The sequence below is a fragment of the Equus quagga genome, chromosome 13 (assembly GCF_021613505.1).
Source record: "Equus quagga isolate Etosha38 chromosome 13, UCLA_HA_Equagga_1.0, whole genome shotgun sequence".
Taxonomy (NCBI): Eukaryota; Metazoa; Chordata; class Mammalia; order Perissodactyla; family Equidae; genus Equus; species Equus quagga.
In genome coordinates, this window is record NC_060279.1 from 62,669,556 (window position 1) to 62,697,342 (window position 27,787).

General features: G+C 46.6%; 1 protein-coding gene across 2 annotated transcripts in view; it reads right to left on the reverse strand.

The window, feature by feature from the left end:
- SMPD3 (sphingomyelin phosphodiesterase 3) overlaps window positions 1-20,943 on the reverse strand; it is an 85,221-nt gene extending 64,278 nt beyond the window's left edge. The window contains exon 1 of one of the 2 annotated variants that reach the window (XM_046680921.1): window positions 20,843-20,943. The gene's annotated coding sequence lies outside the window, so the exon portion shown is untranslated. Of the gene's footprint in view, window positions 1-20,663; window positions 20,818-20,842 lie in introns of those variants that run through there. The other variant, XM_046680924.1, reaches the window with a different exon arrangement.
- Window positions 20,944-27,787: the final 6,844 nt, after the last annotated feature.

Genomic DNA, 27,787 nt, shown 5'->3' on the forward strand with positions numbered 1-27,787 from the left:
GCACTATTAGTAATCCTGCCCCACTTCTGCAAATGCATAGCATAGTTCTAAACAGGATCTTTATATGATCAGCCATCCAGTCAACATGTTTGCCAAGCGTCTACTAGGGTTTAATGCTGAACCAGTCCCCGTGAATGCCAGATACAGGTGCACCCACAAGGAAATGAATGTTGATATGATGAGCTCATTTGGTCTTTGACAACCCCATTCATTATGGGGGCTGGGCACTGGAAGAAGAAACAAAGAGTGGGTGGTGAGCTGGCTGGCCAAGGTCACACTGATCACCAGTTCATGACCGTACCAAGAAGTTCCTCTGGGTCCCCCCATGGTGACCTTGAGCTGACCCCTGGCTGGCCCAGCAGCTCACCACTACTGTTTGGCTCTTATAGAAGTGACTTATTGATGGGAGTTTCCAGTGGGAGCTACTGAATATCTGAGGGAGAGCCATGTTCCAGAAAACTGTGAAAAAATGAAAAGCTCTTAACGATTGATTTAAAATCAATATGGTGAGGAAATAGAACCCAAAATAGAAACATCCTCGAGAGGCCAAGGGACAGATCTACATCCCTCATTGCTGCTTCTGTTACTCATTTTCCAACCCTGACTCTGTGCACGTGTTTAAATCCCTCATATGGACTCGGGCCTCAACCCCGTGCTGTTTGACAGTTTATCAATATCAAGAACAATAACTACATTTTAGAACTGCTTCTCTCTGCTGGATGCTTTAAATTTGCTCATTTAATCCTCCCATCAATCCGCTTAGGCTGATATGATTATTCCCATTTTACAGTTGAAGAGGCTGAAGCTTCCTAGGGTCACTCAGCCTCCAAGTTTTAAATCAGATTTAAACTTGAGTCTGTCTGATTTCAAAGAAAGATGGTCTTCCTACTTCTCTGTAGTCGTCAAACTTGCAGATCGCAGGGAAGAGCTGGGAGGAATAGCGAATACATTCAGTAAAGGAATCAGGGCCTTAAATATCTTGAGGCCCTGGGCAACACTGTGTAATAGAACTTTCTGCAAAGATAGAAATGTCCTCTATCTGTGCTGTCCAATATGGTAGCCACTAGTCACACATGGCTACAGAGAACTTGAAATGTGGCTGGTGTGACTGAGAAACTGAATTTTAAATTTTAATTTAAATTTAAATAGCCACATGTGGATCGTACTGTAGCTAGTGATATGGGCAGGAACCAACAGGATGACTGGGTCAGGATCTGTGTAGCATCTTGCATTTGGGTCATAGGGATGGGACCGGAAGTTGAACTGGGGGACCCTGACACATTGTGACCTCGGGCCTCAACAGGCGAGGCTTCTACAGTCACTTCTAGATATTGGAGCTGAGACAGTAAATCAGAGAAAGGAAGGAAGAGGGAGCTGGCAGGGCAGAGGGTAGAGGAGGCATTTGGAAAGCGGGAACAGGTACAAGATGGGTTCACCTGAGGACCCAGTCCCTTGTTCCTGGTGTGAAAGCCCCAGAAATGCAAAAGAAAGAAGTCTTCAGAGGGGGAGGGCTCAATGTCAGTTAATGAGTCTGCCCCAACGGGAAGTGCCTTTCTGTCCTTCTGCTGGGAACCCTAGAGTTCCCACAAGCTTGTGTCTACCTCTGTCCGCATCCTGTTCCTCTGTTTGCTTTGGAGCATCCGAGCAGCCTATGCCTCATCCTGGGAACAGGGAAATAAACATCACCGTGGAGACAAACTCACTTGACTCCACTTACGGCAGCTAACGACCCATGATTTTCCAGCTCGAAGGCCCTTTTGCTTCTGTGAGCATCACCCGAGAAGATTTGGCCATGGAAAAAGACATTAGAAAGCTGAGGGCAATAAACTGCCTGTGATCAGATAGACGCAGGACAAATCTCTGAGGGGGAACTGGAGGCAATGTTTCAAATAGGACAACCACACAGTCTGCCTCAAACAGCCACTCTGCCTCTGGTTTGCAAATTGAATGCACCCCTCAGACTCCCACCCTACCCTCCAGATTTGGGGAGAGCAGGTGCAGCAGCAGAAGGGAACAGACAATTTGCTCTGGGGGCCTTTCAAAGGAGGGTGTGGGTTTAAGGTTTTGTCCTCATACTGTCTTGAGTCTAGACCTCACAGGGCAGGAGTTAGATAGGAGAAAAGGACCTTCCAAGGAAGTCACGCTGGGAAGTGGGACATCTAACCCCATCTTTTCTGTTCCAATTATGGAAGGAGAAGAAAGGGTGAGCTTGGGAGGTTTGCAAGAGGCAGTCCCTGAGGTATTCACATCAGAGAGCCCTCCATCTGCACCTGAGCCTGGACAAGGGGTGGGAGGGGGTCAGACTTAGTCCCTGACTGGAAGAGAGAGGCACACATGGACACAGATGGCCACAGTGCGGTGTGTACAGAGAGCCCAGAGGAGGCCATGATCTGTCAGGTTCTTGATTCTGGGAACTACACTCACAACAAAAATCCCAGCAGGCAGTGATGGCAGTGGCCAGAGCAGAGTCTCAGTGATGTAACCAAATCTGGCTGCTCCATGGGAGCTGACCCCTCTCTGAAGCCTGCACATTAGGTCCCACAGACAAGGCAAGCATGGGTGAGGGTCTAGGTTACTGCAGAGTTACGGTTCTGGAGTTGGTCTTGGCCCACCAGGTACTCCAAGGTACAGTGTATGGAAACCCCAGGGCTGCACTACTGGTGATCTGGCTCCAACGTGGGCAGAGCCAAGGCCTGTCTGCTTTCCTGCCTGATACAGTGGGCTGAGTCCAGTCAATCTGCCTGCCAGACTCTGTACTTGGGGTAAAGTTCAGTGAAATAGCGACTGCCAGAGCCAGGCACCAGTCAGGGATGCATGGGGGCTGGTTAGTGCTCTGTACTCGAGCAGGGTTGTTCTGAAAAAACTCACCAAGCCTCTGTGTCTGGTGCCCAGGGAACTCTGAGTGCCCTGGCAACCTTGGTGCTGGGCTGGATTTCCTGAGAAGGATCTGGGTGGATTGAGGGGCACTGGGCCTCAAGGTTGCTACATTGATTCCATAACAGTTGTTTCTGCTCTCAGCAAGAGCTTGGGTTAGGAGAAAGGAGCTTGGGGAACACGTGATGGGCACCACAGCCCTTCCTCCTTGGCCTGCACTGTAGCGTGATCAGTTGTAACCCAGTTGGGGAAGAGTGAGACTGTGTAGTCCAGGGCTGACACTGGCTTGTCCTAGTTGTCCTTGTCAGCAATGAGTCTCTACGAGCCCTTTGGGCTGTGCTTTTCCCTATTCTTTTCCAAACAAAGGATGTGAGGACCAAGGAAGGAAACTGTTCCCAGGACCAAGCAGGGGGTCCCATCTTAACAGGAGAGAGTGAAGTCAGGGTCTGCAGCGCGGAAAGACACTTAAAGTGGGGCCAGGCTTCCAGCATGAATATAGAGGAGGTGACACTCAAGATCAGCTTTGACTTGATAGCAGCAGAAGCTGCCCTCACCTCTCCCCACCCACCACCACCAACATATACCCCTCTACCCATCTCTCTCCCTTTCTCCTCTCTCTCTTTCTTTCTTTCTTTCCAGGAATCCATAGGAAATATCTTCCAGAGATAACACACAGGCCTCAGCAAAGCCCACCACGGTGTTCCTCTGTGAATATTTGATGCAGATGCTTTCTGCTGCTCCTCAGTCATGCTTTTTATTGACTGCAATGCCTGGGACACGGGTTGTGATTCTGTGGTGAGAATCAATTTCATAGATGTCAATAAACTAAGAGGAAGATTAATTCAGACTCTGGGGCAGCATGACAGCTGTTTTGGGTCAAGTCCACACTTCATTCCTGAATGGACTCTGGCTTACCTATCCTTTCCCTGGTCCAGCTCCTTAACCTTCATTTTGAGTTCAGCACGCTGAGTTTGGCCGTGTGCCTATGCGGAAGCTCTGGGCTAATTTCCAATCTTGTGGGCATTTTCCCCCCATCACCCCACTGCTCATTGTAAAACCCAAGCAATACAGATGAGAATTTGGAAACACATCAGGCGGAATCACACCCCTCTTATTGCAACAAATTCTGTTTGGCTTTCCCCTTTGGTCTGGGTCCATGAGTGTGATGGCTGGACCAGGACACTCTCTTTATGGTCTCTTTATTCAATTAATGTTAGATGCATCTCCATGTGGCCTTTAAGTCTTTGAGAGCATCATTTCCAGTGGCTGCAGAATGTCGTGTCAAGTGGATAGACATGCATTATTTAATCATTTGCCTTCTGTGCACATTATTGCTGGAAATCAGGTCACCTGACCTGATTTTGGCTCATAAAGCACATTTACCAGTCCCAGTGCAGGGAGGTGCAAAAGTGGGGCCAGAATTCAGATGCATTTATTCATGAAACATTTATTAACTGTCAACTAAAGACAAGGAACCATACCAGGGAAAAGACAGGGTTTGGCGGCGTAAGAAAATGTGGTCCTAGATACTCAGTTGGTTGAGAGCCTGACTGGAGCAAGGAGAAAGGCCCCCAGGTCTCACATGATGAGGGGGGATGTTAGGCCTTCTGACCCCCAGGGAAGTTGTAATATGCCTGGTTCTGAGAAACTACATTCTCAAATAATTAGGACTTATCTTTCAGACACTGTGCATCCCCATTTATTTGTTACTGATGATAAAGTAATAAAGTTTAGGACTGATTTACTTAAAAAACCAATAAACAAAGATTCTAGGAGTTTTTCCTATAATCACTTCAATTTCAGTCATGTGCCTTCTGATGTTTCATGAGTGGGAGGAGAAAAGATGTGGAGTTAGAGCTGTACTGCTGGGAATTGTGGAAAACTGGGAGTGTTTCCCACATGGACTCTCGGCTATCATGTGCAGGGGTAGGGAGGCTGAGAGCTACTGTTTGATATGAGAATAACAGCTGCTGTGTTCACTGAGCTCCTTTTGCAAGACAGACACTGTAGCAGGCACTTTACTTAAGAAAATATGATTTTCTTTACAACAGTATTTGTGGTAGGTTTTATTTTCTTCATTTTTAAGAAGAGGAGGCTGTGAATTAGAAAAGTTAACTCACTTGCTAGAGTTTATTCAGTGATATCTCTTCTCCAAAACCAGATGGCTGTACAGTATTTCACACGAGACCTTTTTTCTAAATAGTGGTCTCATACATGTTTGCCTTTCAAAATAAGATGGTAATTGGATAGCAATCCAGACCTAGGAATGCAAGAGAAATTATATGTAATAATTTTAGAAAGCTCTCAAAGTAATTTACTTTCCAATGAGAGTATGTAGTTAGAGCCGAAATTGATAAGAATATATATTTAGAATTACTACTTAAGTTTATTTTTGTCATTTTCAAAAGAAACTGTACCTTTAAATTAACATACCACATCAATGGGCTAAAAACCTGATCTCATTCTCACTCTTTTTCTGGTAGATTAAAGACTTAGGATGTTTACAGACTTTATGCTCTGCCCTGAAAAGTTAGGAGGCCAGGCCAGAAACCACTGGCCAGCAAATCTTAGTGGTGGAGCAGGGTCTGTCCACTGAACCGGCAACTAGATGTGTAGTGGGTAGAGGAGACACTGTGAGACATAGAGTGAGCTTCCCAACGGCCAGGGCAGCCTGGGCCTGGTTGTTAAATTTGACTTTGTTGTTTTTCTTGATTACTGCCAGAACCGTAATTCATAGTCCCATAAGTCAGGGCTGTAAGTTTCATTTTTCAAATGGCATAGAGACAGCCATGCTCAAGGTGATGATTTATTCTGATTCTTTCTGAGAACCTTCTTCTACATCTGACTGTGGACACCTAAATGCTTTCATCACCACCCCCTGGGGTATCCTCACCTCAAACTCAATCTCTGTGCCCTGTCATCACATGCTCAGAGGGGCCTCACTGGTAGTTTCCTGTGCAGGCATGTCCCGCATGCCTGCCCCACATTAACGGGGTGATGTCTAGTCTGCAGGCTGATGTATGCCCCTGAAACTCTGTGATGAGTTTGGAGCTAGAGATGAATTGAGGAGTCCTTGGCATATAGAGGGGAGCCACGTCCCTCTACAAGAGTAGGTAAGGTCACCATGGGCATGGGCAGAGGGGGAAAGAAAGGGGACAGGGGACTATCTTGGGGTAGCCACATTTGAGTTGCCAGTGAAGGGTGGAAGGGTCGAAAAGGCATAGTAGAAGAGATGAAAGCTGAGTTGGGAAAACCCAGTGCTCTGGGGCAAAGAAGCAGATAGTCTCAAGGAAGGAGTGACCAACAGGGCCTATAGGAGCCAAGAGGCCAAGGCCATGTTGTGCCTGCTGGGATTCCCGTCTGTTGCATTTGTTTGTTAAATTTTACCCAAATCGTGGAAATTATAAATCTCATCCTATAGGGATGAGTTTTACACTTCTTTTTCAAGTCCTTTTTTTTTTTTAAGTCCTAGAATATTATACGATCATTAAAGAACATTTGGAAGGAAAAATAGAAAGAAAAATTTTAAATATCTAAATTCCAACCTGGCTTTTTTTCTTTTTTGGTGAGGAAGTTTGTCACTGAGCTAATATCTGTACTGGTCTTCCTCTATTTTGTATGTAGGACGCTGCCACAGTATGGCTTGGTGAGCAGTGTGTAGGTCTGCACCTGGGATCCAAACCGGCGAACTCTGGGCTGCTGAAGCAGAGTATGTAAACTTAACTACTATGCCAGTGGGCCGGCCCTCCAACCTTTCTAAACATACCAAATGTTAACATTTTGGTATATTTTCTTTCAGTGGCTTTCAGCAGTTTAGGGTTTTAAGAATTGCAATTATAATTAACTGTATATATAAATTTGTACTCAATTTAACATTGTATCTCAAGTATTAGTCTCTGACGATCTTTTGAAACATGGCAAACATCATTCAGCTGGTACAAAGTTCAGCACCCACCTTTTAATTCAATCTTCTTTAGTATATTACTCCTTTTCTGTTATGTACGTTTTGGCTGCTTGATGTCAGGTACTGAGAGAAGCACGTAAACTTATGCTCACAACTGTCTTCTTGTATTTCTAACAGTAACAGGTATTGCTTCAAGTATTTTAATGCTAAAATACTGAGTGTACAAATCTTCAGAAGAGTTATCTTTCACAATTGCTCCTATGAATATAAAATTACCCTTTTTATCCTGCTTGACGTTGCTCATTGCTTAAATTGTGCTTTGTCTGACATAGCAACTCACGCTTTTTCTTTTGTTTGCATTTACCTGGTAGAGCTTTGCCTACACTGGAGTCATTTTATTTTAGGTGAGTCTCTTGTATTAATTTAATCTGGGAACCTTTGTCTTCTAACAAGGGAATGTTAAATGCTTACATTTATTGTCATAACCATTTCGGGTGGCCTCCTGTCATCTTGTTTTACGTCTTCTGCGTTTCCTTTCTTTTCTGACTTTTGAGCCATAGCTGATGATTTCTTTTATCTTTTGCAGTGATTTGGAAGGGAGACATCTTGTTTCTCACTCCACTGATCTGCATTCTATTGCCTCCAATGAATGTTTTAATTTGTCTCTGTGTTTGGTTTCTAAGCAGCTCTGCTTATCTCAGCCTGGCCCTTCTCTTCTCCTTTGGTGAGGGCGACATCCTCTGCAGAATGGTTTTAAAGGCCCTCTGTTGATTTTTCTTTGTTTGCTCACTCTGGGAAGGGAATCCTGCATAGCTGGAGCAGGAGCCCTGAGGGCCACTCCCCAGAGGTGCCCCAGGGCTTCCTGAGAGATGAAGGGACCATCCAGGCCCAAGCCAGAGAGGATGTGTGTTCAGAGATGGTGAGGGGGCAAGGCAGGAAGTGCCATCACCACTGCCTGTGGAAGCCCCAGGAAGAGATGCCTGCTTCCCTTGGTTGAGAAAAACAGCCTGAGTAGACCTGGTCCCAGCCAGCAGGGATGAGCTCTCTCCAGAGAGAGGGTCTCAGGACTGAGGGACCAGAGTGAGGGTGGGTGAGGGATTAGGGACCTGAGCTGGTTGGGTCCTGATTCTGGCCCAGACAGGTGGTTCAGTTCCTGTCAGTCTCAGACGTGAAATTCCGGGTTGCATGAATTGTTTTAAAATATGCTTTTCAGGACTTGTAAATGAAATTTCAGTGAGGGCTTCTTCAATGCCTCCATTTGTGTATTCTCTTAACCAGGTATTGCTCTAATGTATTATATATTAAAATTCTCTCTACAGGGCAATTAAGAGCTTTAAATGACTTGTTTAAATTTAAACACTGGCATTTTTTAAATTTATGGAAGATAGTTGCTCCTCTGTATCCTCTAACAAGGAGGTGCCAGTTCTGGGGAGCCACTGCCACACCTATAGACAGGGGAGGGCTGGAGCCTGGGAAAGGCAGGGTGTGGCTGGCTGAGAAGGACAGCCTGCCAGAGCCCAGGGTCTTCAGAGAAAGACACAGGCCAGGTAGTGCTTTTCCTTTTCTTTTCTTTCCCAGTTTTACTGAGATATTATTGACATATAACATATGTAAGTTTAAGGTGTACAATGTGATGCATTGATACATCTATATATTGTGAAATGATTACCACCAGAAGATAAAGAAGGCTTCATCTTCTGGAGAGCCTGAGAGACAGGGGTGGAGTTGGCCTGCCACCAACGATCCTCTGCCTGACAGGGCCGAGGCTTTCTGAACAGTAGCCTCAGGGGGCTGGCCCCATGGTATAGTAGCTAAGTTCGGCGCACTTCGCTGCAGTAGCCTGGCCTGCTTTCGCAGTCCAGATCCCAGGGGCAGACCTACACCACTCATCCGAGCAATGCATGCAGTGGTAGAGCTTTGAGGGGGCCAGCTTTTCTGGGGATGGTGGTGAAGCCAAATAGCGACTCAGAAGAGCTAGACCAATGCCACTGGACAACACAGGCTGACATCTGATAAACACCAAGTTCTTCTGGGACCACCATTTCGGCTGATCCTCTGGCCCTCTGGGATGCCTTGGAACATTTCAGCCAGAATCGAGAGGTAGCATCACCAGGGTCCAGACAAGCAGGTTCTAAGAAGGCTTTGGGGCTGGGAGGAGGCCAGGCCTGGCCATTGGAAATCAAGGTCATCACTCTAATATTCATGCTGCTCCAGGCCCATCCAGTCAGGATGGATACTACCAAGCCTTTGGAATACCAGATGAAGAAACTGAGATCTAGAGATGCAGACATCCAAGGTTACTCACAGCCCAACTCCATTCCTTACAGTGTCTCAAAATATCTTAGCCCATTTGCTTTTCTCCTTCTATGTGTGTTGGTGTAAACCTTCTGACGAAGGTGTTAACATCCAGGCCCAACACATGCGAGTATGTGTGTATTTGTATTCCCCATCAGAGGCATTCCTCATCTGTGCTTCCAGTGCTCTCTGCTCATCCCTCTATTGTACCACTTATCTCACTGCCCTGGAATTATCTGTCTGTGTTTGTCCTTCTCACAGGAGTGAGTACCTAAGGGTGAGGGCTTTGTGTTGTTCTTTGTATACAGTAGGCATACGTGAGTTTTGTTAAATGAATGTTGATGAATTCAAAACTCTCCACTCACTATACATAGGTTACAGTGACTTGGTCCAATTAAATGTGCAGTCCTTTTACGATCAATTAATTTTGTTTTCCTGCTTTTTTCTCCCCAAATCCCCCCGGCACATAGTTGTGTATTTTTAGTTGTAGGTCCTTCTAGTTGTGGCACAGGGGACGCCACCTCAACGTGGCCTGATGAGCAGTGCCATGTCTGCGCCCAGGATCGGAACCAGCGAAACCCTGGGCCATGGGAAGCGGAGCGCTTGAACTCAACCACTCGGCCACCGAACAGGCCCTCATCAATTAATTTAAAATTATCATCTTCTAAAAGTTAACAACTGAAAAACTACTTTGCTCAGTGCATCCTGCCTATGGGGAGCATGGCTGCTTGGACCACACTGATTCATGGTGCTTCCTGTGGCAGCATGCTCTAATTGCAGGTAAAGGGTCTCAAAAGAGTGAGTTTTCAAATGGAGCACGTAAAGGAAAAACAATTTCACTGAATGTACGCAACAAGTTTCTGAAATACACCAGCCTCTGCCTCCTTCGCCTTCATGCTTCTACCCCAGATTGCACGGCTGGGCCTGCTCAGACTTGACGAGAGATAAGGTTGGCAGGATTTATGAGATCCCAGTTTGGCTCACCTGCTGGGCTACATTATTCCAGAGGTGGGAGGAAGCACCTAGAAGGGAACATGATGAGGTGGCCATGTTCATTTGCATATTTCCTACGCTGTGCTCCTTGTTCTATTTTAGAATTGACTAACCCCTTAAGGACAGGGACTGTGTCGCATTCACTTCCATCTCTCCAATGCCTGGCACAGGGCTTACCACAGAGTAGGTGCCAGGTGCATGAGCAAGCTGTGAACACTTGCTGGACATCTACTGTGTGCCAGACCCTGTGCTGGGGGCTGATCACAGGAACATCTAAGAATTGACATGTCAGAGCCTTGGGGTCAGAACGATCAGGTAAAAGGGACCTAGCTGGTAAAGCTCCTCTGAAGTACCCACCTTCTGATACCCAACCATTGCAAACATCCGTGCCTCTATTATTATTATTCTGATTTCCCAATTTGATTTTATTCTTCAGAAGTCACCATTCCACCCTGTGGTGTTCAGTGTGTGCTGATACACATCAATCATTACTGGGGTCAATAGCCAGATGAGCCCTTAACATTTCATTACCAAGTGTTTGTCATTTCTCATTAGTGATATGTTTATAATCACTAGGGACTTATCCTTGGACAACTTGTCAAAATCTGTGTGGCCTTGCCAACCCATGTATTTATCCCTCCAGAGCTGTGGAGGGAATCTGGAAACCTAGCATGACTTTCCAGAGAAAACAACGCAGCACCATGATTTCTTTCATCTTCTATCATCTTGCACGTCAAAACTCCTCCTTTACTTATCAAGGGACTCTCTCATAGCTGTGAAAGTTACCTCTCCACTGCCTTACATCCTTCACTGCAGGTGCCTCTTGGAAGAAGTGCTACATCTGTGTCCCTCTCTCTTCCTGCCTTTATTTTCCATTGCTATTAGAAGTGTAGTCATGGAAAGAAATCTGGTGGTCAGTAGCAATTGCTGCCATTAGAAAAAATAGATTTCCTTCTAACCAGCCTAAGGAGAATAGGGTTTGGTTTCCAGTCCCTGCGGTTTGCAGAGAAATAAGCAGAATAAATTCAACATGGCAAATCCAGAAAAATCTCTGAAACAAGCTCTCTGCATGGGAGGAGGCCATGATTGACAGGTGCTGCATTCAGAAAGGGCTGTGGGATTTGCAATGACCCTGACTCAGGTCTTCACAGCAGTCCCCCTGGGAGGCAGCCACTCAGGGGTGTCACTGGAGAATCATAGACCAAAGGATAACAGTGCCGGCCTCCCGGAGCACAGAGAAAAGGCCTCAGCTCAGGGGGCAAGACTTCTGCCTCCTCCCTTGCAGAAAAAACCCTCCTAAGCTTTTTGCCTGGATTTTGGCACTGCAGCTGTGCCTGGCATCTGTGCTTCCTGGCAGTTCATGTTACCTGCCACAGGCAGTGATCCTTGAAGCAGACCTCTCACCCTGCAACAGCCTAGGGCTTTTGTGAAGACCAAATGAAAGAAAAGGCCATGCATAGTCTTTGAAAACTGAAGAGCACTGGTAGGAATACTAGACGGTGGTGCTGTCTGACCACGTCTTCCACAAGCTCTGGCTTTGAGTGCTTGGTGAGCATGCTCCATACTGCAACAAAATGCCCAAATTCAATGAGATGCCCCAAACTGGTGGTTTCAAATTTCACATCCCTTCCTTTGCCTATGATTTTTTTTTGGCTCTATAACACTTGTTTGCCTGATATTCAAGGCTTTCCAAATCCTTCTTTCCAAACATCTATTTCCTACTGAAACCTTCTTCTCCATTTCAGGGCCCACAGAACACATCATTGGCATGCCCAGCCCTGTTCATTTGATCACAGCTTTTCCCTGCCTCCCCTCCTCACCCTACTCACTCCTCAGAGCCTCTCCATATTGTACCCACCCTTGAAAATCAAACAGAAGACCTCTCCACAAGCTGACCCACAAATCACCTCACCCTCCTCCAAAATAAGCTATTTGGTGCCTGTTGACCTTGGACCAGAGAGGCAGTGACCACAGTGGTTAAGAGCAGTCTTCAGTCAGATTGGCTGGGTTGGGGTCCTGCTCCCATCTCCTAGCACCTGTGTGACTTTGGGCAAATTACTTAAAGTTTCTGAGCATTGCTTTCCTCAGTTATAAAATAGAGATAATAACGGTAGCTTTTTAATGCCTATAAAGTGCTGGGCACAATGCCTGACACACTGTAAGTACTCAATAAAGGAGGGTTAGTACTGTTCTAAGAATGTTTCTATATGTTGCCATGTAATGGCCATAACAGCCCAGGAAAAGCAGATTTTATTGCCCCAGATGAGGAAAATGAGGCTAAGAAAGGTGAAAGCACTTGCCCAAGGCCACGCATTTGATGGTAAAGCTTAGATTCAGACTCAGGTCCACCTGGTTGGGATCCACAAGTTTCCCACGGCCGTAGCCAACCTGCCTTAATAAGGCCTCCTGTGGTTACTTCAGCCCTTGTTCCTTGGTTGATTCTGCACATGGACGTCTTTCCTCTCCTCAGCTAGACCCTGGGATCCTCTACAGCAAGCTTTCTCAAAATGCCCCCACCCCAGCTATGCACCATTCAGCATTTGTTGAGTGAACAAAAGAGTGAGTGGATGGGAAAAATACATGTCAAGACCAGACCCTATCCCAGAAGAACTTAGCCCTGGTACTTATGCCCCTGGAAGTCGGGGGCCTCTCAACAGAAGCAGGGGTGAGCCCACCTCCAGGTTCCTTCTCATGTCAATCCACCCACCACACTTTGACCATGTAAAACACATGTAAAACATTTTGACCTTCTAAAACAATTCCAGGGATCCCTGCACTTCCTGTGGGACTAGTCTGAGTTGTTTTCTCTAGGGGGTCCAACATGCTCTGTTAACATAAGTCTTTGCTGAGCTTAACATGTTTCTTTGATCCAGAAGTCAAGCTTTCAGAAGAGATGGTCAAGGACAGCAACAATGTGCTCCATCAGAGCTGTGCAATGAAGGGACCCACAGCCTGCTCTATGAGGCAGGAGAACATGGTTCTCCTCAGGCTATGGTTTCTGGAGTTGTGTCCCTTTATTTTTAAAGCAAAGCTGCATGTAAAGTGCTCTAAACACTAAGATCAGAATGTCAGAACTGCAAGATAAACATGACAGAGAACGATGCTCGTTATGCTGCTTGCTTCATCATCCCAGTAGAAGAAACTCACGTGTGTTAATGGGACAGAGAGAACATGAAAAAGTGTGTAGTGTGCCCAAAGTTACTGAAACCCTACATTTTGGTGTAGACACACTTAATCAGATGAAACTGTCCTTTCAACCTCCTCAGGGACCAAGCAAAGATGGGGAATGAAGCAGTGGACTTGTAGAAAACACCATGGAGATTCTGGACAGAAAATACTCTATTAAAGAATACCTGAAATCCCATTTAGTCCTGGCTACCATTTTTTGAGTGCCTACTATGTACTAGGTGTTTTATTTGCATTATCCAATTTAGTCCTCACCATAATCTGTAAGGGGGATGGTACCATCTCCATTTTACAGAAGAGGAAACTGATACTCAGTGTCTTGATCAAGGCCAATGGGTGGCAGAGCAGCTTTGACCTCCTGTATGTCTGACTCTTGTTCAGGATCTTTCTCCTAGGGCACAAGACTCTCATTTCCTGAGGAATCTTGGAATCCAAGAGACTTAGAGCTCTTGGATTATCTGTTACAAGCACCCTCGAATCATTCTCTTCCTTAACTCATTAGCAGAGGTCAAGACCTGTGCATGATGCAGTTAGCTAACTTATTTATTCATTGTATGCTTATGTAGATAGCTTGAAATCGTTCCTCAGTATCATTATCTGCCGGAAAATCGGGGCCACATCAAGGTAATTCATGAGCTTATACTTAGCAAGTGTTTTCAATCATGTTTTAACTAGTAGTAAATCTTTTGCTTCATTTATCTGAAAATTGTCTGCTTGTTCTCTTTCTTGTTGCCCCATCTTGCAAGATTCTATAAGCCCCTTCTGATAAAAACAACAGCTAATATTAATTGAACACTTGCTATGTACCAGTCACTGTTCTTAGTGATTTAACTCACAATTGAGGAAGCAGGCTCTGTTATCATCTTCATTTTACAGGTGAGGAAATGAAAGCATAGAAAGATTCATCAATTTGCCCAAGGTCACACAGCCCAAATGGCAGAGTCAGGATTCATCTCAGGCTGACTGATTACAGAACCTAGTTTGTTAAATGCCTCAGTTCAGAAAGAAAATTTCCTCCTAAATGGGAGGACTTTAGCACTGTCCACTAGAAACATAACGTGAGTCATAAATGCAAACCACATATGCAATTATAAATTTTCTAGAAGGCACATCAAAAAAGTTTAAAGAAACAAATGAAACTAGTTTTAATAATATCTTTTATTTAATTCAATATATCCAAAATGTTTCAACCTGTGATCAATATTAACATTATTAATGAGCTATTTTATATTTCTTATAGTAATTTTTCAAACTCTGGTGTGTATTTTATACTTACAGCACATCTCAATTTGGACTAGCCACATTTCAAGTGCTCAATAGCCACATGTGGCTACTGTATTGGACAACACAGATATAAATGGGCATTCTCTTTTTCCTATTTCATCTATTGTTTGTTTCTATTTCAACTTTAACTTTAGGTTTGCATGAAGATTGGATCAAAGAAGGCTATGTTAATGGAAATGTGCCCTTTGGATAATTTAATGAATAGAGCAGCAGTTTAGGACAGTGGAAAGAACATGCTTTAGGAGCTATAAAACCTGGTTCTTAATCCATCTCCACACTAACGGGACTGTGGCCAGTGGTAACCCTCAACTTCCCTCAGCCTCCTTCCTCATGTTAAAAAGGAGATGATGGTTTATGATTATTATGGTTCTTTCCACTTCTAAAAAGCTTTTTGCTTACAGGGCACACTCTTTTCAGGGTTTCTGTATCTGTTTCCTCTTTCCAATCAAGATTTTTGTATGACAGGGCTTATCCCTTATCCTTGGGTGTGTTTCCTACACCTGTCTCTATGCCTGGCACATTTCAGGCACAAAAACTGTTTGTGGAATGAATGAAAATCCACTTCCTCTTTGAAGGACTCCTGGGCCTCCCAGTTTTTGCCAGAATAACTATAGCAGCCTTAGCAATTAATTACACTTTTATTTCCTTTCTCCTATTGGCCTAAAATCTTGATAATCTAAGCTTCCTGAAGGTTATAGCCAGGATTAAAAACCATTTCCTGATCCTGTGAGCAAAAGAGATGGTGCTCAGCTGTAGGCATGGCTGCCTGGAGACCCCCTCAAACGGCCTCCTTCTTATTACATGCTGTTCTGATGCTGAGGAGAGTTAATTAATGACTCCAAATAAGAAAACAATCAAATCTGTCTGCGGTCATATGAGTCAGAGCAGACCCAGAACGGGAGCCGGGTCCTTGGCCTCCAAGTGCCCTCAGGAAAAGCAACAGCAGCCTTTGCTCCATGCGTCAGAGCCCTGCAAAGCCCCAACCTAGAAGGGAAAGGAATCGCTCGAAATGGAATGGAGACCCAGCTTGATGTGAAGCATTTCTTTTAGAAGGCCAGGCCCCCTATCTGGGTGTTGTGCAGACTGAGGTTTAGGTAGAGGAGAAAAAGCACAGGTCCACTCCTCTCTTTTCTCTTTAGACACCCAAACCTACAGTTACGGAATCCTCATTCAGTACAGAGTTATCAGGTATAGGCCCCTTGTGTGTGTGTGGCAAGATTGGGGCAGTTGGCACTGCCATCCTGGGAGAACCAGAGGACATGTGGCCTAAGCCCACCAAGCCCCAAGCCTGCCCACCTTCAGGAGTCCTACAGCCATATAGGAAGGCAGAACATTGGTTGTGATGACGTAAGTGCAGGAATGTGATGATTTGCTGAAATTAGTTAAGACTCACAACAGTGAAAACTTTTATTTTAGTGTTAGAGACTTTGCTGTGAAAGTCTGAGAGTGGGAACATATAGAAGGAGCCTCTTAACAATATGCAAGTGTCCTCCTCAGCATTGGAACAGAATGCTAGTAAATAAAGAGAAGCCCTTTTTCTTTGGCTCTGTATGTACTCTGTCAAATAATAACAGCCTCCTCTTGTTTTTTTCCTCCCATTTTTGAAGATTATTAAAACACATTTTGTTGCCATCCAGTCTTGGATTCCTGTGAAATTGTTCCACATTGGAAAGAAAACCCTGGGCCACTGGCCATGAGGGTCATTATACTCCCCTTTCCCCTTCTTCGGTAATGAGTTTCAGGTAACAAGCCTTTTGTCAGGATAAGATGTAAAGTATGTGGCAATATCCTTGCTGAATTTGAAAGGACTCTCTGTGATTTATGTCTGAATCTTAGCTGGTCCCCAATCCCATTCCAATAACATTTGGTTAGAATCTCATATAAGACACTCCAGTACTTCAATTTTGCTTCTACAATAGCAGTAGAAAAAAAAAATAGTGGTAAGGAGGAGAGTCTGGGGTTTAAGAGATTCAAGTTGGAACCTAAACTCTGCTTCTTCTGATCAGTGTGACCATGGGCAAGCCCCTTTCCTCTCAAAGCTTCATTTCCTCATCTTGAAAGTGAGAATAACACCACCACCTACCTCATAGGACTGTGAGGATTAAATACATTCTTACATGTGAAAAGCCTGACTCAGAAATGTTTCCTCTTACTATTAGCTCATAATTCTTTAAATAGGGATTGCTGATGGGTTCATTCGGAGCAATGCAGTAAAAGCCTCTACTGTTCTGTTTCCTCCTGTTCCATTCTGTGATGAGCTTTGGGGAAATCCTCGTAGAGGTGGTGGTCCTCAGAGCTTGCCTCTGCTCCATGCACTAAAATCCTCCCTTCCCACTGGGGTGTGGCTGAGTCCAGAGCTCCAGAACCTTGGACAGCTCCATTCCTTAGCGCCCGCTGGTTGCCTGAGGGAGCAGGAGGGACCCGGGGGATTTCCCCAGAAAGGCTGTGTTAGTATGCGGATTTAGAAATCACAAAGGCTGCAGTCTCTCTCCCAACATGCATGCCAGCCACATGCATGCATACTTAGACTCTTCAACATGACCAGCGCTCCTGGAAAATTCTGAGGAGCCTCTCCTCCTCAGAAACCCATTAACACCATCCATAAGGTTTACCGAATCTTCAGGCCCTTTCCTTCTCTCCTATGAACTCCAAGGATTTTTCTGAGCCCAAGAAGAACAGAAATGCCACCCACATCTTCCTGTATCTGCTGATATTTAATTTGTTTGGCTTTAGTACAAAGATTAAACATTCTTGATTAACCTCAAGTGAAAGTAATAATGTATGAACATGAAGAAAGGTTTTACAAGACAAAGAGATTCAGGTACAAATTAAAAGAAACATAAAATAATGTTATTGCCCATCGGTGATGTTAAGCACCATTCTCTAATCAGGATAAGCAGGTGGCTCAATTTATGAGACAGTTTAGCTTTTCATTCTCCAATGCAGAACACAACACACATATGCAATCACTTTCCGAACAGGCAAGGAAGAGATTAAGTCCTATTTTTACTTTATGATACCGAGTCACGTAGTTCAATGCAAATAACATGGATGCTAAAGTAAGAACAATACCAGGTATTTAAATACCTCCTTCCCTTTTAGGGGTTCTAAAGATTTTGTGGTTGTGTGAAATCCCTTCAGAGCAACTCCAGGAGAAGAGACAACTGTCATCAGGTGGGCATTTAAGACTAAGCACGTCTCATCCATTTCCCCCACGCCCATAAGGCCTGCAAGAACCAGCACTTGCCAGCTCTTTGCATTTAGTAATAGCCTCCTGATATCTGCATTCTCTGGGCACATTGTCAACAAAGAAAATATGGTTTATCCTTGAAAAATGTGTTATTGACTAATAATGAAGTGAGGAAGACAAAAGTGGAATAGGAAAGAAAGGAGAAAAGAATTTTAGAGGGAGAGGAAGATACAGGAAAGATCCCTAAATGTCCTTGAGTTTGATAAATGTTTTCCCTGCATTTTCCTCATAAATGGATTTGATGCCCACCCTCAATTGGACAGAAACTTGAACAAAGTCTTTTAGGCCCTCTTTAAATATTTCCATAAGGGCGAGGACAGTGACAGTCCCACTGCTTGAAGGAACTGCAGACAAGTCCATCAACTCATGACTCCAAAGGCAGAGAGAGAGCCCCCACATAGAAGAGTTAGGGGTTTTTACCTAACAATGCCCACACCCGCCCTGAGCCTCCACACCACGAGGGAGTGTTAGTTGCCAAATTTTGGCTTGGTTTAACTTCTGTCCAGTAGAGGCCGCTGTGGATACTGGCAGTGAATACTTGTGGAGACCAGACCAGGCAGTCTGGGCTGGATGGTGATGCTACTGTCTGGTACTGCGCTGGAAGTCTAGCCCCTCATCTTTTGCAAAAGGGGTCTCTCCGTGGGGATGATCTCAGAGTGACAGAGCACCTTTGCCATAAAAGTGCTATGAAATTGAAGTCACTTGCTAGGAGTGGGCAGGTCTGGGAGGGCCATCCTCATCCTCCAGGGGTGTCTACCCATAGTAGTGTCTCTGTGTCACACTCATGCCCTCTCTGTAAGTGTATCTGGTATTTTTGAGAGGCCACCTGTTACTGACAAGCAACCCCAGCTCCACAGTCCTTCCAGATGCAGAGGCCAAAGTGACAAAAGTCGCTTTGCCACAATCTGGCACCCACATCATAAGGGACTCCAATGATGAGCCCTCCAAGACCCACTTGGCAGCCTGTGGTGTGTGTGTGGGTGCAGAATTCTGGTCCTCAGGGCAGCCCATTACAGCAGGATAAGTTTTCTGAGGGACGGGAAGGGCAGGGCACTGGTAAGGATGTTAGCGTCAGACCTGAGATTCCAGAAGGGCTGAAGAGGCTCCACATACATGTGATGTCCCACTTTCTGGGCCACACCCAGGCATGCAGGCTAGGCCCAAGGCAGCCTGAAGATACTTGCCCACTGGGGGCATCCACTGGGACCCTATGTCACTGCTGTGGCTTAAGAGTGGAAGGGGTGACTACTCTGTTTCCACCCCCAACGTTCAAGGCCAGCAGTAAGTGGTTCCTCTTCTCACACACACTCAGCCAGATGCATAAGCTCACCACGACACACACGTGAACACTGGAGCACACACTGGCACATTCACCCAGTCACACATTCACACTCACACTCTGACCTACACCATCACCCGTGCAAACACTTACACTGTGACATATATAAACACACTTGAACCCCGGAATCAGATTTGAACTAACACGGCTGATGGAGCTTGGGGGGCCAGTCAGGATGCCCCTGGGGACCCTGGCCCACTCACGCCTCCTGAACCCTGGCCCTTCCTCGCCAGGCGGAGCCCCGAGCTGTCCACGTCCTCGTGGCCACAGGTCTTGAACGACCCCCAGAAGGGACCCTGATTACCATCGCACACACGACATCCTGGGCGCCGGTCCGGCGGGGGTGTGCGGAGAAGGGTGTGGGGCATAGTGCCCTGCCGGGGCGCAGCCGCTTCCTCCCTCGGGATTTTCCATCCCGGCTCGCGCGGGCCCGCGAGGAACGAGCACGCTTTGTCTCCAGCCCAGCTCCTGGCACGTTTCCGCAGAAGCTCCTCGCGCCGCACCCGAAGCCCCCCTCCCCCGGCCGCGCCCCCCGCCCAGCCCGTGGCGCAGGCACGCCAGTGCGGCGACTGCCGCTTTGTCCTCCAGCGGATGCCGAGGCAGAGCGCGGAAGCCTAGCGCCGGAGCGACCGCCGCGTGCTGCGGACGCAGGTCTCCCGGCCGGATCTAGGGCGCGCCCCGCGCGGAGTGGAGCATCCCCGAGGGGCTGTGGGCGCGGGAGGCGTCTGCCCGGAGCTCCGGGGTGCTTGAGAGGGACCCGCCCCGTCCCGCACGTGCCCATCAGGGTCTGGCTCTCTTCCGGGGTGCAGGAGCCCGGGTCCCCTGGGCGGGGCGGGACAGGGAGGGTCGTCTCGACTTCTGGCCCCTGGCCTGGACCCAGGTAGAGAGGGCCTGGGAGATAGCGCCTGGGTGGGGAGAGGTCAGGAGGAGTCCCTCAGCCCCTCTTGCTTTCCCCCACCGCGCACTCCACCCCCAGGCCACCTTAGGTGCGGAGCCGCGAGCGTGGAGGACCCCGAGAATCCGTCAGTGCTTTCTTGCACTAGCGACTCGGAGCAGGGTGGGGAGGGGTCTCTCCGCCTTTGCCCCTCGCATCCCAATCCCCTCCCCCATAACCTAGGCGGGTCCAGGTGGGAAGGGGAAGAGTCCCCTGACTCCATCTTCATCCCGTCCCCCCTCTTCACAAAACCCTAGGTTTCAAGAGAGGAGTGGGCACGGAAAGGATCTTGCCGACATCCTCAACAGCCCCAGGAGGGGCTGAGCAGAGGAGGCGGAGTCCCGCGGTCTCATCCATCACACCCAGACCTCCTTTGTAACCTCAAGCGGCAGAGGTGTTGTGAGGAAGGGTCCCTCTGCCTCCGAACCTTTCATCCCAGAACACTTGCTCCCATCCTCAACAATCCAAGCAGCTTAGACTTCAGGTACAGGGGGAGGGAGGCTCCCAGCTCTCAACATCCTCTCAGGAGAGATGGGGGGAGGGAGTCCCCCAGCCCTTCTCCCTCGCACTCGAGAGCCCGCTCCACCATAAAACAAAAACTAACCCAAGCTGTTCGGACTTCAGGCGCCAGGCCACAGGGAGGCCCGCGAGGAGTCAGTCAGCAGCTCTCCGGGACAGATGGTCTTGAGGGCGGTGAGGACGGTCCCATCAACTCCCCAGGCCCCCTCACGCCTCAATTCATTCTCTCCCCAATAAAACAAAAGCGAACCGAGCAGCACAGACCTCAGAGAGGCGGGAGGGCGGTCAGAGTCTGGCAGCGCACCCAGCTCCTCCGGGCTCCTCACGGCCCCGTCTTCCCGGCGGTGGCTCTTGCGGCGGCGGAGGCGGCGGCGAGACCGCGGCTCTCGCGTCCCGAGCCTCCCTCGGACTCAGCACCTGGAGCGGCGAACAGCTCCGCGCCTCATTCCTCTGACCCCGCCTCCTCTGCGCCGCCGTAGCCAATGACGGCCCAGGCCCCGCCCAGGAGGCCGCCCACTAGGTGGTGCCTTCCACCCCTCACTCTTCGGCCCCGCCCGCCGGTCCCTCAGTCTCTCCGCCAAGACCACATCCCCCAGAGACCGCCGGAGTTTTCGCACAGCCTTCTGGAACTTGTAGTCCCTTAAGGACGCGGAGTGGGCTCATGCCGCGGGCAGGTAACTAGAGATGAACTGCATTTCCCAGGGTGCATTGAATAAGCGGAGATGCTGAGGTGGGTGGGAGGACTGTTTCCATAGCAAAGGCGGCTGGATGGGGGTGGCTGATAGAAATGGGGCAGGCCGCGGACCCTCGAAGGATCGTGCGTGACTTCAGGCAGCCTCTTGGGAGGCCATTTCCATTCTCTTTTTTTCCCGGGCCTCCACTTCGAGACTCTGGGCTTCAGTTTTCCTACCTGAGAAGAAGGGCGTGGAACTATCCTCCCGCCCACGCTCTGTGGTGATGGGACAAACCGAGGGCGAGGCGCTTTGGTTTGCCCAGCGAAGGTGAGAGAAGATGGAGGAGACCTTCCCACCGCTTTCTGAACTTTGTCCCTTTTTTTCTGTCTCGGTTTTGTCATAGAGGAGCGCTTTACTTTTGGTCATAACCCTTGGGCTATCAAGGCCTTCCCATCCCGGATTTTGGCCTCCTTCAAGCCACCCCCGGGTACCGCAGCATCTCCCCCAGTGTAGCCAGAGGGCGCTTTTCCTGCTTAAAACCTTTCACAGGCTTTCCGTTGCCTCCAGAATTAAGCCTACACTCAACGTTATTCGAAAGGCCCTTCAAGTCTCGACTCCACCTTCTTGCAACACTCTGAACTTCTTTGGAAGCTAGGAAGCTTTAAGCACCCGATTTCTCTCACGCCCGTGGGTCCCTCTACCCTGCACTCAGCCAACTCCTCACATTCTTCAAGCCTCACCGTGAACGGACGCTGCGTTGTCCATGAAGACTTCCTAGATGCCCTACTCCGTATTAGGTACCCCAGCTTGTGTTTGAGCCACACCCTCTACTTCCTTTACTCTACTTGCGTGTTTATGTATCCTTCTTTCACATTACATTATAAGATCCAAAGAGCAGGGGTCATGCCTATATTATTCCTACTTACAATCTTGCGCCTATATAGGTGTCTGGCACATACTAGGTACTCAATAGATATTTGTTGAATTGAAAATGAATTGAACTTTAATTGAATTTCACTCACACCGCCATAATCTTGATTTCCTAAGGTTGGGCATTTCCCATTGCTGGAAGTAGTCAACTAGAGAGATGCCACCCTCTTGAAGAAATGTTGTTAGTACAGTGGGATTGAAATTTTGCCTGAATGCTTTGAGGGCCCTTCCAATCCTATGACACTAGGGATTGATAAATTCATGCCTATTATTCCTTGCAAGTCCTGTCAGTTCTCTCCTAAATGTCATCAGTTCTTCATGTTCCTCTATTTCTAGATGTTGGCCCTTCTCCTTTCTGTGCCTAAATGCCCTGCCTCCCACTCCCTTTCTGGGAGAGATCTTCTGCCCCTGTCAATTATGAAGTAAAGACAGTCTGAGATCCCTGCCCTTCTTTCAGCCCTCTGCTCAGCATCATAGGGCCCTGGTGATGATGTCCCACCTTGCTAGGTAGCATCTTTTCTACATTTTTCCTCACTCAGGGCCCTGGTGTTGGCCAGATGGTCCAATTAATCCCACACATGCTTCATATGTCACCTCATCCAGACATTTTGGGTGTGTTTCAGCTAAAGCTTTTTTGAAAGAATGCATTAATATATGAGAAAAATTAATTTGTGGCCAAAGAAGTAACCAGGGGTATTATTACCCTTAGCCTAATTCAAACCAAAAAGATAGAGCCGGAGAAAAGCAACCCTGTCATCCTTGAGTTGATTACATCCAGAGAGGGAAGGCTAGGATAGGAGAATGAGTAAAATGGATTGCGTTTAGGGAATAACTAACAGGACTTCTAAGAGGCATGGCAGAGGGGCTTTGATCTTGGCTAAACCATGAGGGAAGGCCATTGGAGCTGGATAAACAGATGGGGCCTCATTACTGAGGATGAGAAAACTGTAAGGAGGCAGGGGAAATGGGATTTGTGCTGACACAGAGTACCTAATTCTGTGGATGCAGTGGCAGCAGAATAGTGGGTTGGAAAAGTGGGTGGGGGGAGGACTACATCACAGGGTGGGCATCAGCAGAGCATCAGCAGAATGTCAGCAGAGGGCTGCCAAAGAAGACGGCCTGGAGCCACAGCTGAAACTCTGGAAGTCAGTTTCACCCTTCAGGAGTAGCGCTAGTTTTAAGGAAATTGTTACAAACAGGGAAGAAGTCAGGGTTCCATGATTCTCCCAGAAAACAGGGACTAAAATAGCATCCATCCAGCCCAGTAGAGTCAGGAAACCTGGGTTCTAATTCTGACTTCGCCTCTGATTAGATGTGTGACCCTGTGCTGGATGTATTTTTTCAGCTGTAAAATGCTATTTATTGGTGTTAGGGAGCAGCTAATAAGCTGGAGGTGGGGGAATTCAAACTCAGTTGCCAGGTTTGTGACCTTGCACAAACTTACCTTCTTGGATCTGCAGTTTGCTTATTTGACAATGTTGTAATGGATAATTGAGATCCTTTATGTAAAGCCTTCATAAGTATTAAGCACTTAACAAATGGTAGTCTGTTTCCACGTTCTTCATCTTGGGTTATCAGAAATTGGCTTCACTGTGAATAAACAGGCAGGAGGTAATATCCTTGGTAATCTGGATTCAAATACCCATTCTCTCTCTTATTAGTTGTATGATTTTTGTCAGGTATATGCTCACTATATTTGTTTTGTTATTTTTTAGGGGTGGCTTTAGAGCAGAGAACCGTAAGAGAATGGAATTCTAGATGCTTAGAAGCTAGAGTTTTAAAGCATTCTTGAGGGACATAGAGCTAGTTTCCTACTTTCTTAAAGGAGGGAAAAGGGTCTCAGTAAAGTTCTATGGGTCTTCTAATTAAGTAACAAGGAGATAAACCAGAATGCTGAATCTCAGATGTGAGGTTGGAGTGAATAACCAGGGCCGGGTTTTGAAGAGCCTAGTATACCAGGTTGAGGAATTTAACTTTCTAAAGATAATGAAGATCTTTAAGGAGATGTGCATTTTGGAAAGTTATAGGGCCTGTATGGAGAATGGCCAGGAGAAGACGAGGCTGGGATGTAGGTTGGAAGCTGCTGCAGTGATCCAGCACAGTGTATGAAGATGGAAAAGAGAAGGTGCGTCTGAGATGTAGTAAAGAGGTAAATATTCAGAGGACTTTGTGAGTGATAAACTGAGGACACGGAGGAGGAGGAGGGCATGGAGTCAAGGGTGATGCCTGGGTGTCTGCCTTGGGTAACTAGGTGGATGGATGATGGTACTTTCCCCTGAGGTGTGGAATGGTAAAGAAACAGATTTAGGCAGGAAGAGGAGGAGGTAAGTTTGAGGTGAGTAGGAAACATCCAGGTGACATGTCCAGTAGGTGATTTGGAGCTTATCTTGAGAGAATGCCTTAATATATGCAAATAACTAACTCATGGCCAAGAAGAAGTAACCAGGGTGTCTATTACCCTGAACCTAATTCAAACCAAAAACGTAGAGCCTGAGAACCTGTCATCTTGAGAGATCTGATCTGGAAGAAAGAGTCTTGAGTTATCAAGTTACTGACATATACATCATAATTGAAGCCATGGGAATGGATGAAATCCCTCAGAGAGGGTCAAAGAGAAGACCAAAATCCCTTGGGAAATACCAACATTTAAGGGACAGGTAGAGGAAGAGGAACCCAGAAGGAAAGGTGAGAAGAACAGTCAGAGAGATAGGAAGAAAACCGAAGATTGGTGTGCCATGGAAGCCACATGGAGGAAGTGAGGTGGCATGGTGCAGAATAGTCAGGTAAGCCAAGGTCTGAACAAGTGAACAGCAAATTTAACAACAAAGAGGTCACTGGCGACCTTGGAGAAAGTAGGTTCAGTGGAGTAGCATGGGCAGAAGGCTAAGTGCATGGGAAATGGATGTAGATAATTCTTGGAAGTGTTTTTGAAGGGGAGGAGGGAGAAAACCAAAAAGGATGTAGAGTTGAGAGACAATTTTGTTTAAAGTTGGGAGAGATTGGGACATTTAAAAATGCTTATGGGGAAAAGCCAGTAAACAGACAGTTGAGGATACAGGAAAGAGAGGGGTTGAAGGATGGAGTGAAATCAACAAGAGGGTGGGAGGTGGTGGGGTTCAGAGTGAGCCTCAGGCAGGAGGACAGCCCACTTTTCCCCTGAGATGGGAAGGGAGAAATGAAGGAGGATTTGGAGATGCAAGTGAGTCAGTAGTCAGTAGGTAGGTAATTGGGAGGCGGACTCAGGAAATGAAGGGAGTTCATACCCAATAGCCATTACTTCTCTTGTGATATTGGAGGCAAGGATATCTGCTCAATGTGAGGAAATGGGATGCAGTGGGAAGCTTGGAGAAAGAGGAAAATGTTGAAGATGGCTGCTATGGAAAAGAGGAGAGAAAGCTAATAGCAACTCACAGAGACTGCAGGGCAGTAGTGACGGCCTACTGAGGTTGGAGGCCATGGGTTTGTGGAGGCACTAATCTGTGGGCTTGTGGGCTTTCTTTGCCATCCCATGAACCCTGAGATAGGCATGGATAAGGCTACGGTGAGGCTGATCCAGGTCTGGGCCTTGCTGGACAAGGGAGACAAGCAAGCAAGGAAGTTGGAGATGTTGACAAGAGAGGCGGAAGTGGTGGTCCACCAAGAGGAAGGAGGTGAAGCTAGGATGGAGTGGACAGATGGGAAGGGTCTGGTTCTTGGTGATAGGAGGATAATGTGATAGTTGGGAGGGAAGAGCAGGGAGAGCAAGCAATGCTGGTCAGAGGTGAAGGAGCTCCAGTCGGGGGCAGGGGCAGGGTGGCTGGAATGGACAGAGGAGATCATGAGTTTGAAAGGTAAATTTGTTGGATAGGTCATCGGCAAGTCTCCCAGAAAGATGGCTGCTTTGAAGGAGAGAACAACCCTGGTAGCCCTGTGCCAAAATGCACAGTGAGTGGGAAGTTAACAGATGATGGCAAGGAGGAGGGGTAGGGTGCAGAGCCCTCTGACATTAGTGTCACAGAAATCAAGATGGGGAGCTAAGAAGTCCTCTTACCCAAGGCATGAGGGGTAAAGAGGAAGAGAAGCAATGAGCTTTCTCATACATTTTCACAGAAATATTGTTTCAACATCATCTACACATGGTCAGTTTTATATACACCTAAAAGGCAGAATGCCTAGGAATAAAATTAACCCAACCAAAAAACAACTCCAGATTTCATGGTGAAGTTGCATCAAGCAAGTTCACTGGTAGTGATTCCTGCAATTTATATTTTGGTATAGTTTGTAGGTTTAAGTATGTGCATATCAACTAGAAAATGTGTTTAAGAATTTTGTAAATTTCATTTCTTAGCAACGATTTGTTTTCTCAGTTTAGAACATAAATTAGAGAACTTGTGTTGATTTTTTTTTCAAATGTAGAGCTTAGAGCTTAATTCATGCCTGTGAAATGCCATGAATTTGAAATGCAGCCATTTTCCTTTCTGCATGCTTGAAAAGGATTACAAGGATTTTATTAGTTTTTCAGATAATCTTGCCAGTACATAGACTTTCCACAAGGGTCTCCTATCAGTAAGGATTGTGAGTGATGCTGCAGAAGTGTGTGTGAAATATTTAAGACAAGTCAAATAAGCAGCCAACTTTTGGATTTCCCAAACAGCAACTCAGTTTATAATTATGGGACTTGGAATAGAATATGAAATGTGCATCTAAATGTTAATTGAGAAAAGTGATCCCCATAATTTCTGAAGAAAAAAAGGACAAAATCAGTTAATTGCTTTGAGCAATCTCTGTCTTAAAAAAAACTCTAATGTTATTTAAAAAATATTTTTGTATGGTTGATATGTCTTTGTAATCTTGAAATAGTCCCGCTATTCCAGCCCCTTGAAACAGTGGGTGCTCAGAAAATATTTTGTGAATTAATTCATGAATGTTATGATAATATGTCCTGTTTAAAATTCCTCCTTTCATCTTAAACATTCATAAAATATTCTTATAAAAGGAGTGATTCTGAGGCTGGCCCTGTGGCCAAGTGATTAAATTTGCATGGTCCACTTCAGTGGCCCAGGGTTTCACCTGTTCGGATCCTGGGCATGGACCTAGCACAGCTCATCAAGCCATGCTGGGGCAGCGTCCCACATAGCAGAGCCAGAAGGACCTACAACTACGATATACAACTATGTACTGGGGGGCTTTGGGGAGAAGAAGAAGGGAAAAAAAAAAAAAAGATTGGCAACAGATGTTAGCTCAGGTGCCAATCTTTAAAAGGAATGATTCTTTTTAAATATGTCAGATCATATCACACCTCTGCTCAAACCCCTCCAGTGGCTTCTTTGTCTCATTGAAAGCAAACTCTAAAGTCCTTAGGATGGCCTACAGGGCCATATACACTCTGACTCCTGTAGCCTCTCTGCCTCATCCCCTGGGTGTCCACTGCTTCAGGACGTTGACCTCCATGCTGTTCCTTTTTTTTTTTTTTAATTGAGTTAATGATAAGTTACAAACTTGTGAATTTCAGTTGTACATTAATGTTTGTCAGTCATGTTGTAGGTGCACCACTTCACCCTTTGTGCCCACCCCCCACTCCACCTTTCCCCTGGTATCCACTAAACTGTTCTTAGTCCATAATTTT